We start from the raw sequence: 11,671 nt of genomic DNA, 5'->3' as shown, positions 1-11,671 counted from the left end.
ACAGACAGCACACCAATAAATGCAACCAAACTAACCAGATTTTCTCTTCTCTCACGTAAACAAGTTGCTCAGATACATACACCTGTATGTGCAATCATCCTCTTTGCTTTCACAGCCAACTCAGGGCTATGACAAGGTGTTATTTGTGCTTTAAAACTAATCTTTTAGTATAATTCATTATCCATATAATGAAAGTATAATTTATTATCCATATAATGAGATCTCTGTACATTTGCCATAATCATAACTTAATAACTTATCCATCAAAATGTTGATTATCTTCGTAGCCCCCCTCTGAACTCACTCCAACAGCTCAATGTCTTTCTTGTGTGTGGGCCCCAGAGCTGAATGCAGTACTCCATGTGGGATCTCGCAAGAACAGAGTAAAGGGGGAGATTCACATCTTTCAACCTACTGGTCATGCTTCTTTTGATGCATCCCAGGGTACAGTTGGCTTTCTGGGTTGCAAATGCACATTGTCAAGTCATATTCAGTTTCTCACCCACCAATACTCCCAAGTCCTTCTCTGCAGGGCTCCTCTTGATCCACTCATTGCCCAGCTTGTATTTCTGCTTGGGATTTCCCCAACCCAGGTGCAGGACCTTGCACTCGGTCTTGTTGAATTTCATGAGATTCGCATGGGCCCACTTCTCATGCATGTCAAGATCCCTGTAGAAGGAATCCCCACCAGCATGTCAACTGTACCACTCTGCTTGGGAACATTGGCAAACTTGCTGAGGGTGCACTCTATCCCATTGCCTACGTCACCAACAAATATGTTAAACAGGGCCAGTCCCAATACTGACCGCTGAGGAACACCACTCATCACTGGTATCTACCTGGACATTGAACCATTAACTCTGTGATTGTGATGATCCAGCCAATTCCTTATCCAACGTGTGGTCCATCCGTCAAATCTATGGCTCTCCAATTTAGAGACAAGGATGTCAGTATCAAATTCTTTGCAAAAGCCCAGGTAGATGATATCAATTGCTCTTCCCTTATCCACCAATTCTGTAACCCCATTCATTGTAAAAGGCCACCAAATTTGTCAGGCACAATTTGCCCTTTCATGAAGCCATTAGTTGTATTTACTTGAATAAATACAACTTTTTCCAAAGTTTAGATTTTAAATTAATGTAATCTATGATCAAACTAAGTCTCAAGGAGAATCTTATTTTCCATTTCACTTATATTCAACATGGAAAAAAAAAAGGTGGATTTTGTTAAAATTCTAAAGACCGCATCTGTCACTATGACTAGCTGACCATCTGTCACATTTGTAATACAAAATAGAAAAATAAACTCTACCAGGTTTTTCTATGATAAAAATAATATTAAATTTAAAATTTCATTTTATTTAACTATAAGACAAACATATTTTTCAAAGAAATTCTGTAGTTTAAGAAAGTTATTTTAATCAAAAATGATTTCTCAGTGGCAAAAACATAAATGCATAGGCAGTATGTAGGATAAATGTAAGAGACTAGCATCTCTGACATACTATATTCAGTTTTGAGTATACTGTTGTGGTTTAACCCAGCAGGCAGCTAAGCACCACGTGCCCATTTGCTTCCCCCTTCACTGTTGGATGGGGAAGAGAATCGTGAGGAAAAAAAAGTAAAATCTCATGGGTTGAGATAAAGACCGTTTAATATGGGACAGAAAAGAAAACAAAAGATAAATAATAATAATAATAATAGTAGAATGTACAAAGCAAGTGATGCAAAATGCAATTGCTCACCACCTGCTCACTGATGCCCAGCCTGTCCCCGAGAATTGGTGTCCTCTCCTCCCCCTCCCCCAGCCACTTCATATTAATTTTTCAGCATGACGTCATATATTGTGGAATATCCCTTTGTCCAGTTTGGGTCAGCTGCACTAGTTCTGTCCCCTCCCAGCTTCTTGTGCACCCTCAGCCTCCTTGCTGGCAGGGTGGTATGAGCAGCTAAAAATTCCTTGACTTAGTGTAAGCACTGCTCTGCAATGACTAAAACATCAACATGTTATCAACGTTATTTTCATCCTAAATCCAAAACACAGCATCATACCAGCTAGTAGAAGGAAAATTAACTCTATCCTAGATGAAACCATGACATATGTTTACCCTGAGCAAGCTAATGTAAATGTTACATTACACAGGAAATGTGTAATATAACATTCAGTGGAGGTTGCTAGTGTTGAATTTTTATATAAATGGACACATAAAACCATCCCTCATATGATCTGAGTACACTGCTCCAAGAACTGAGGTTCTTTAAACTTGCTTCTGGGTATAACAATTTGTAAAAGACTTTATTTTGAAAGGTCTGTGTCTCAGGTAATTACTAAAGGAAGTCGTATGTATTAGGTCAGGGAAAATAAAACCTTCTTTCCTCTTTAAAACGAAAATATGACACTTGCAGTCTTTTATTTTCCTATTGTCTCTAACATCTACTTCTTCTCTTCCTACCCATAGCATAATTCCTATGATGACTTACCTAAATAAGCTAGAGTTACTTTCTAGACAATTGATGGGTGCTGTAGCCATCAAAAAAAAAAAATACAAAAGCAAGGAAAAATGATCTGCAAAAAGCCTGTGTTGGATTATGGTGATGAGGGTCATAAAGAAAAGATAACATTTAAAGTTCTCCACTGAGATTTTTTTAAATCAGTGGTCTGCAGTAGCTGTAAATGTAGGCTGAATTTATTTGTAAAATAAAAATACAGTTTTAAGAAACATGAATTTTAAGTTTAAATCATAAAATTGTTCAGGCCTGACTGAAAAGAAGGTTGTTTTCTTTGCTAACTTGTAAAAACCTGAATATGATTTGGGACAGAATGAATGACTCCTAGAATCTGAAAACATGGTGTACAGTGGACTGCAGTTGGCTATACTGAAGGAAGAATCAGGGTAAGGATGGAGGATCAGTGGTGGAGGCTGGAGTTCTGCCAAGGGCAAAGCAACACATCAAATCTGAGCTAGTCACGATGTCCTCAGAGAGGAGAAAAATGAACATGGAAGTTCAAGACAAATAAAGTAAACAAGGTTACCTGTGATGAGAGACTGTAAATATGCTATTGCCCGCAAGTCACATGCTTCTGCAGGTAGTATTTCAAAAAAAAATGCTGATGACTGACATCTGGAAATGATTTCATAGCAGAAGGTGCTGGGAGAGAAGTGCTTGAACAGAATGATAATACATTTCATATGTGTAAATTAATAAGTGACTAATTCTTTTCCAGGGTGGTACTGGATGATCACTGACATGCTGGTTGGGATTTTTTTTGTTTTGTTTTGTTTGGGATGAAATTTGATCTTTGAGGGTACTCAAACAGCTTTGGTATTCTGAAAGCAATTAACTCATAGAAATTCTGGAAACAAAAAAACTGGAGGTCAAGGTTATTTTTGATTATGAGTCCAGATGCAGAATATCACAGCAGAAGGAAAATGACAGGTTATGCAATAAAAAAATGTACACCCACAATGTACAGAGGCAATGGCAGGTGGGAGAAACCCAAATAATACCCTGCCCTGCCTGTTCCCAGGCACATCACAGGAGCCATCAGCCCACCAACGGTCTATCTCTATAAGGCCATAGGAAAAAATAACATGTATTTATTTATTTATTTTTCTTAGAGAGAGAAGAGGAGGAGTACAGTCAGGAAATAACAGAAACGCACAATAAAATAAATAATCTGCTAAAGAGAAAAAGGAGGTGTAGCCACCAGCCTCAGATAGAGAAAGAAAATAGTAACTGGGTAATAAGAAGGATTTGCTTCTCGGGATTTGTTTCTCGGGATTTGCTTCTCAGAATTTGCTTCTTAGAGTTTCAGAGCTGTAGAAAGAACTTGACCATAATGTAAAACTAAGATATAATTTAATGTTGGTTGTTTAGTGTTGTATTTAAGCCATCTGCAGAACACTTTGATGTCCATAGCTTTTTCTGTGAAAGCGCTAGGTGGGCCTACAACCCAGTAGGAGCAGTTTCATTTTGTTTAAGACCCTGGTGAAGCCATATTGCAACTCATATTACAACTGTGCTCGCAGTTTCTGAAGTCATATTAACCATGGGATCAGCAGAAAACATGACAGCTGTATTCACTATAATTTAAAAACACAGTTGCAGGAAGTGGGTGCTTCATGCATTTTTGGTAATATGATTGGTTTGATTAAACACATCATGGAAAAAAAAAAAAAAAGAAAGGCAATTCTGTGCAGAACAGTAGTGTCAAGCAACAGGTTGACATTCCTTTAAATGAAAGTGATACCATAAAGCTAAGAACTTGTATTTCTTTAATAAGAGGATTTATTAACAAGGTTATATTCTGGAGCCTAACAGTTGTATCATTCAGCTGGTATGGCTAGTTGATTCTGGTCCATGTTTCCAAGTAGTTTATACAGTTTGTGTTATGTGGTAAGAGGGAGGAATTACAAGAGAGGGAGAGACTGAGAGTGAGTGAGTGAGTGAGTGAGTGAGTGAGTGAGTGAGTGAGTGAGTGAGTGAGTGAGATCGAATTAGGCATCCTATTATACCACTACCACTCCTTTATAAGATTGGATGTGGACAAATGTCTCAAAGTTTTAAGCAACAGACTCCAGGAAATACTGTGAGGGTTTAACTTGACCTTGACACAGAAGAACTTTAGGAGTTAAGGCCTACATTGTGCTTCCATATTTTATATTGACAACTGAGTATACTGATTGTAGCAAATCTTACTCTAGGAACATTCTGTTCTTCCCCATATATTGCATAAGGTCTTGGGAGACTCATCCTGGCAACGCTTAAGTCTAATTCTTGATTTGGACAATTAGCCACAAGTAGCTTTCCCTCCCTCTTCCCTAAATCATGAAAAAAAATGTTACATTAGATTTGTTCTTTGTTTTTAATAAACTGCATTCAGTAGTACTTTTGAGAAGTTAGTAATTTATATTTCTTTTATAGTTCGTATTTAAGCTTTAAGTCTCCTATATGCTAAATTATCAGTGAAAATCTAATATGTAAAAAGAACTTCAGATTCTGACTCTTAACTGAATAAAGATGACAGATGAGCAACTGAAGTTTTGTATTATCTTGAATAAATGAATCACATATTGATACAATTCAATTTGAACTGTTTTTTTTGGTATTTTTTTGGCTTTGAATTTGCTGAGTTGTTGAAATTAAATTCAGACAAATTGAATAATTAAAGTGAGAGGAAGCAATTATGTTGACATACTATTTTTCTGATGAAATCAGTTTCAAAAACATATTTCTAAGAAACATTTCAGAGTAATAACAACAGTTTTCAGAATATTGTACGAAATGTTCTAGGTAGTGTTCTGATAATATGGCTGAAGAAAAAAACTTGAAAAATATTAAACTAGGTGTAAAAAAAAATGCTTCCCTTCTGATGTTGTTCTTGGAGGATATCTATTTAGCATGAGCAAAAGTGACTGAGTGGGAAAAGAAAGAACATTTATGCACATCTTCAGAGTTCTCTGGTATTATATATAACTTTATACCAGGTATTATACTGAAATTGGGACTCCAACCTCTTTATTCTATTGTTGATCCTTGATCCACACCACTTAGTGCAGTCTGACTTCTCTAACTGGTTCTGAATTCAGAGTTTGAAAACACCAGTACTTGAGGAAAACTTGGACAGTGAATAAAGAATTATGTATTTTTTTCTCGCTTGCTTTTAAAAAAGAAGGTAGGTTTTTTCCTCTTCTTGCCATAAGTATCTATGGACATGGATCCTTGGTCTGACTTTTCTGTTATCCAACTTCGGATATAATTATTTCTTGCAATTCATAATCATTTGATAAAAGGTTATATTCTTATCTTTTAAATATTTTTAAGAAATTATTATTTTTATTTGTAAATCGGTGCTTCTTTGAAATTTTGTAAGAAAGGAGGAAGTATTCTTTATTTAGGTCCATCAACTGAATTTATGTAAATCCAGACTTTCCAACCCAGAGGCTTTTGTATTCATGTACCAGATCTTGACAGCTGAGTTCTGCTGTTGAAGGGATGCAGTTATGAACATTTACACATTTTATTTTCAACAGGTCTCTACTTAGGAATAATACAGAGTCTTCTGAGGGTTTATAATGAATCATTGACTCAATTTTAAAAGACATCGTACCTATCTATCTATTTATTTATTTATTTATTTTAAGCATTGTAAAATTATGAAACCCTATATTCTCCTTCTTGTGTGGTCTAAACTGTTCAGAACAATCTGTCCCCTCCCCCTTGTACCCATCCCATTTTAGAACTATCATTTTTCAGTCCTCTCACTTGGAATTACACCATATGTTGAATTGTCTCTTGTGGCAGTTTTCCCAGGGTAGGCTTGAAGTTTTATTCTGTTTTAGTTTTCTTATTGTGCCCCAGTCATCTAGCCACAACCTTAATTATTCCTGTGTGAGCTTTTTAATCCCTAACAGTTGCCTGGCAGATAGAATATGTTGTTGCCTCGACAGGGGGCCAGTAGTTCCTCCTATAAAGGAGAGAGTGATCAGAGTTAGTTATTACATCTCCTCTAAGATACTGATCAGTCCTCGGGGTTGTTTCTTCTTCTGTTATCTGTTTTTAGTGTTTCTTCAGCCTCTCGCTTTTTTTTTTCCTTTCTGTGAATATGCTATGTAAATTTCTTCTTGTAAAGTAAGGAAACAGTAAATTGTTTCCATAGGTGAGATGTTTATACCAAGACCCTTGTCAACATGTCATTATGAACATTGAAAATGTTCATATGAAAATGTTCATAATGTGTTCATAATATGAAAATGTTCATAATGTGAGAAAGAGCCTTGTAGCTGAAATTGTGTCCTCAGAGATAGCAGAAATGGAATTGAGTTTTGTTTGTAAGGCAATAAATACAGATCTAACAGAGAAAGATCAGAGTGACAACATGACTAGCCTTGGAAACACTTCACTGACTTTAGCTCAAAACCTGAACCATCTTCAGACTGGAATTTCTTGTGTAGGCTGAACCACTCTCATCTTCTTGAGTAAGCATCCTATAAAGTAAATGTCTTCATAATCTGATGTGTGGACATTATTAATTTGTGTTGGCTGACTACAGTTTTAATAATGAAGAGAATTAATTGGTTGAAGATAATAAAACATTCCTACACCATAAAATAAGGAGTACATCTTTGCCTAGTGTTGATGTCAAAGAAAGCATCTCCCAGTAAAATTAGTTTAGTGTATTGGGTTTATGTGGTGAAATTTTGCTAGCACAGGAGGGTGCTGCAGGGGTAGCCTCTGTGTTTATCTAAAGGGTAAAATTTCACAGAACTGTTTTACTCTGGGGAAAGAGAGTAAAAGATAAAGCCAAGACAAACTGTTCAACTGGCAAGGTGATGGACTATTCACTTCATAGGAACTCAGGGATTTGTTTGACATAATGATGGATGCTTGATTCACAGGTTATATGGTTTGTTCATTAAATAGGGGACTTTGTCATTCCTACACTAACTGGATTCATTATCCTTAAAACAGCATTGCAAGATGAATCTCCAGTCATTGCAAAGGAGTTTACTTCCAATCAATTAAGTTCTTAAGAGACAGTGCAACAAATGAATTTTGTTCCTCAAGGAACAATCATCACAGGCACAATTCAGGGACATTCTCACTCTCGGTAATGTCATATTTTCATTTGCTAGAGAATGCTTTCGAACTGGCCAACACATGGCTCCTCATCCAAAACAGGAACTGGGAGGACTGAACACTTGTTTTCTACTAACTTTTTTTTACACTAACACTGACAGCAACAAAAGAATGCTTTGAGATCCCCTGCATTTAGTCAGAATTCTCCAAATAATAAAAAATCTTGCATGTTACTAAATGTTACTAAATGTTACTGCAATTGTTGGGACCTCCTATTAATTAATTAATTAATAATGGGTATAGAAATAACATGAGTCTTCAAGAACCATCCTTCCAGACTTTGAAAAAAAAAGTTGTTTTTAACAGCTACCATTGTTAACAATTAAATCAACTTGTAAAATGGATTTTTTTTAACACTCATGTTATCACAGAATCACAGAATCACAGAATCACAGAATGGTTGAGGTCAGAAGGGACCTCTGAAGATTCTCTAGTCCAACCGCCCTGCCAAGCAGAGTCACCTAGGTTACCATGTTGCACAGGATTGCATCCAGGTGGGTTTTGAATATCTCTGGAGAAGGAGACTCCAGAGTCTCTCTGGGCAACCTTTTCCAGTGCTCTGTCACCCTCACAGTAAAAACTGTTTTCTCATATTCAGATAGAACTTCCTGTGTTTCAGTTTGTGCCTGTTGCCTCTTGTTCTGTCACTAGGCACCACTGCAATGAATCTGGACCCATCCTCTTAACACCCTCCCTTCAGATATTTATATACATTGATACGATCCATTCTCAGTCTGCTCTTCTCAAAGCTAAACAGGCTTAGCTCTCTCAGACTCTCTTTGTATGTTATGGACAAACAAGAGGCCACAGATGCTTTGAGTTGTATCTGCTCTAGAGTGGACTTATTCAAGGGCCACAGTCTCTTCAGACATCCCTGTGGGGGCCCAGAGAGAGCCATCCTGGATGACCCACTTAGAGGCCTCCAATGTTCAAAGTACCCTTGGACTAAATTAAGGTGACATAACACTTAATGATCAATTGATAAGTTTTATTGAAGGCAGAAGCTATTCTGGCAGAAACTAATTAAATATTGTTGTTTCTAAAAGGAGTTATTCAAACGTTTTTGTTTGTTTGTTTGTTTGTTTGTTTGTTTGTTTGTTTTCAGGGAGTGCTGAACGGCCTGTAACATATGATGAAAGAAAGTAAGACAGAAAGTAAGACAGAGAGTAAGTGAGAAAGGTTGAAGGAAAGGAAAGGTCTGGATCACCATCCCAGGTTCCAGAGACATCTCTGGTCCAGTTCTCGTCATGTCTGCCATGGTGGTGGGTACACACATGGCCCCTATGTGTTTTGCTATTTATGAGTCTGTCCCTACCCAAGCTCTCATTTTGTATGCTAATTATTCCAAGCCCATGTCCCAAGACCTTCTTGAAAAGGAGTTGGTGGGAGGTTGCCTTTCCTCCTTCAACTACCAGAAACACTGGTGTCAATATTTCTCAAGTTGTTACCCAAGATAAGGAAATAGGCCCCCAAAAATGCTATCCCGCCTCTGCAGGGTCCTCTTTTCTGACCGCAGCTTATCTCATTAGTGTGATAACACTTTTTCTCCGCTGAATCATTTTTTTTTTCTTCAGATTCTTACAATCCCTTCAGAGAACTGCTATGTTGTGGACTCATCCATGACCACAGTCACTTTGAGGTGTTCCAGCATGGCCTAATCTGCAGACACAACATTGCAAGATATACTTCCTCTAGCACACTTATTCATGGCCACAGATGCTTCAAAGTGTAGTGTACATGCTCTGGAGTGGACTTATCTGCGTCCACAGATGCTTCAGGTTGTAAATGCTCCCATGTAGATGTATCCAAAGATCACAGTCTCTCTGACTCAAGTTCATTCCAGAGTTCCAGCCTGTGCTGTACAGCAGCACAGAAACACCAATGACCTGGCTGTCTGCCAGCTCAGGTGCATGGCAATAACTGTTACCAAGGCATTCCTAGGCATAGCAAAATAAGATTATAAGGAGTACAGCAAACAGCAGAAGCAAAATCAGCCCCTAAAAAGCACTAGACTCTTATAGATATACACTAAGGCAAGCAAGCCCTTTAGCAAGCATCAGAGCATGTAAGTTAACATCAAAACATAATAAAATCAAAACACCATAAACCACAAAATCAAAAAACCATAACCTCTATAAATTTGGTCTAGCACACCCCACACTCCAAATCTACCTCAACTTGAATCGTTCAAACCTCACATTGGGTGCCAAAAAAAGGGCATTCACTCCTGCCATGGTGGGATGAGTACATTTGTGGGTTGAGATAAAGACAAACCAACTTAGGTAAAGCAAAAGCTGGGTGTACAGGCAAAGCAAAACAATGAATTAATTCACTGCTTCTGTATGGGGTCTTGCTGGGATCGAGTTAACTTTTCCCACAGCAGCCCATATAGTGCTGTGCTCTGCATGAGTAGCTAGAACAGTGTTGATATCGCTCTAATGTTTTGTCTATTGCTGAGAAGTTCTGGCACAGCATCAAGACTGTGTCTCTCCAACACTCAAAAAAAAAAAAAGCCTGTAGATTGGGGGAAGGGAAAAGGTGGTGAGTAGATGCAACAAGGACAGCTGACCTAAAATGACCTTCCATACCATATGACATCATGCTCAGCAATAAAAGCTGAGGAAGGAGGGGCTCTGTTTATGAAAATGTCTGTTTTCCTGAGCAACCACTACACATATTGGTGCTATGTTTCCCAGGATATAGCCAAACATTACTTGCTGATGGGAAGTAGAGAATAATTATTTTGTTTTCTGCTGTTGCTTCTGCATGTGACTGGGAGAAGTGCCCAAAGACTGGAGGAAAGCAAATGCCGTTCTTATCTTCAAGAAGAGTAAGAAGGAGGGCCCAGGGTATTACAGGCCAGTCAACTTCATCTTGATCCCTGGGAAGGAACAGATAATCGTGGAAACCATTTCCAGGCACATGAAGGACAAGAAAATCATCAGGGGTAGTTGTCATGGATTTGCCAGGGAGAAGTACTGCTTGACCAACTTGATACAATGAAAAGACTGGCCTGGCAGTAGAGGAGTAGTGCAGTAGGAGAGCAGTGGATATTGTATTTCTGTACTTCAGTAAGGCCTTTAAAACATTCTTCCATGAGATTGTTGTAGATAAGCTGTTGATGTAGACCCAGCTGTTGATGGCTGGGTAGGCAGACAGTGATATCCATTGAAAACTGGCAGAATGGCTGAGCCCAGATTGGTATGATCAGTGATGCAAAGTCTAGTTGGAGGTCAGTAACTAGCAGTGTACCCCAGGGATCAATACTGGCTCCAGTCCTGTTTAATATTTTCATTAATGACTTGGATGATTGGGTCGTGTATACCCCAGCAAGTCTGCAGATGACACAAAACTGGAGGAAGCAGCTGATATATCAGAGGGTCATGCTACCATCCAGAGGGATCTTGGTGGGGTGGAGAAATGGGCTGAGAGGAACCTTGTGTAGTTCAACAAGGGGAACTACAAAGTCCTGCACCTAGCGAGGAACAACCCCATGCTCTAATGTGGTCTACCCAACTGAAAAGAACCTTGGCAGAAAAAGACCTGGGGGCCATGGTGGGCACCAAGCTGAACATGAGCAAGATACTAACCCTTGCAGTAAAGAAGTCTAATGGTATCTTGGACTGCATTATGCAAAATATTGTCAGTAGGTTGAGGAAGGTGGTTTGTCCCCTCGACTCAGTCCCAGTGAAGCCACACCTGGAGTACTGTGTCCAGTTGTGGGTTTCCCAGTACAAGAGAGACATGGACATTCTGGAGAGAGTCCAACAAAGAGTCACAAAGGTAATGAAGAAACTAGAGCATCTCTCCTGTGAGAAAAGACTGAGAGAACTGGGACTGTTCAGCCTTGAGAAGAGAAGGCTCAGGAACAACCTTATCAATGTATATAAATACCTGAAGTATGGGTGCAAAGAAGGAGGCTCTTTTCAGTGGTGCCTCATAATAGGACAATAGGCAATGGGCACAAAGTGAAACACAGGAGGTTCCCTCTGAGCATCATAAAACAATTCTTTATTGTGCGGATGACGGAG

This window comes from Anser anser (assembly GCF_964211835.1).
Source record: "Anser anser genome assembly, chromosome: 2".
Taxonomy (NCBI): Eukaryota; Metazoa; Chordata; class Aves; order Anseriformes; family Anatidae; genus Anser; species Anser anser.
This window is presented reverse-complemented; position numbering follows the sequence as displayed.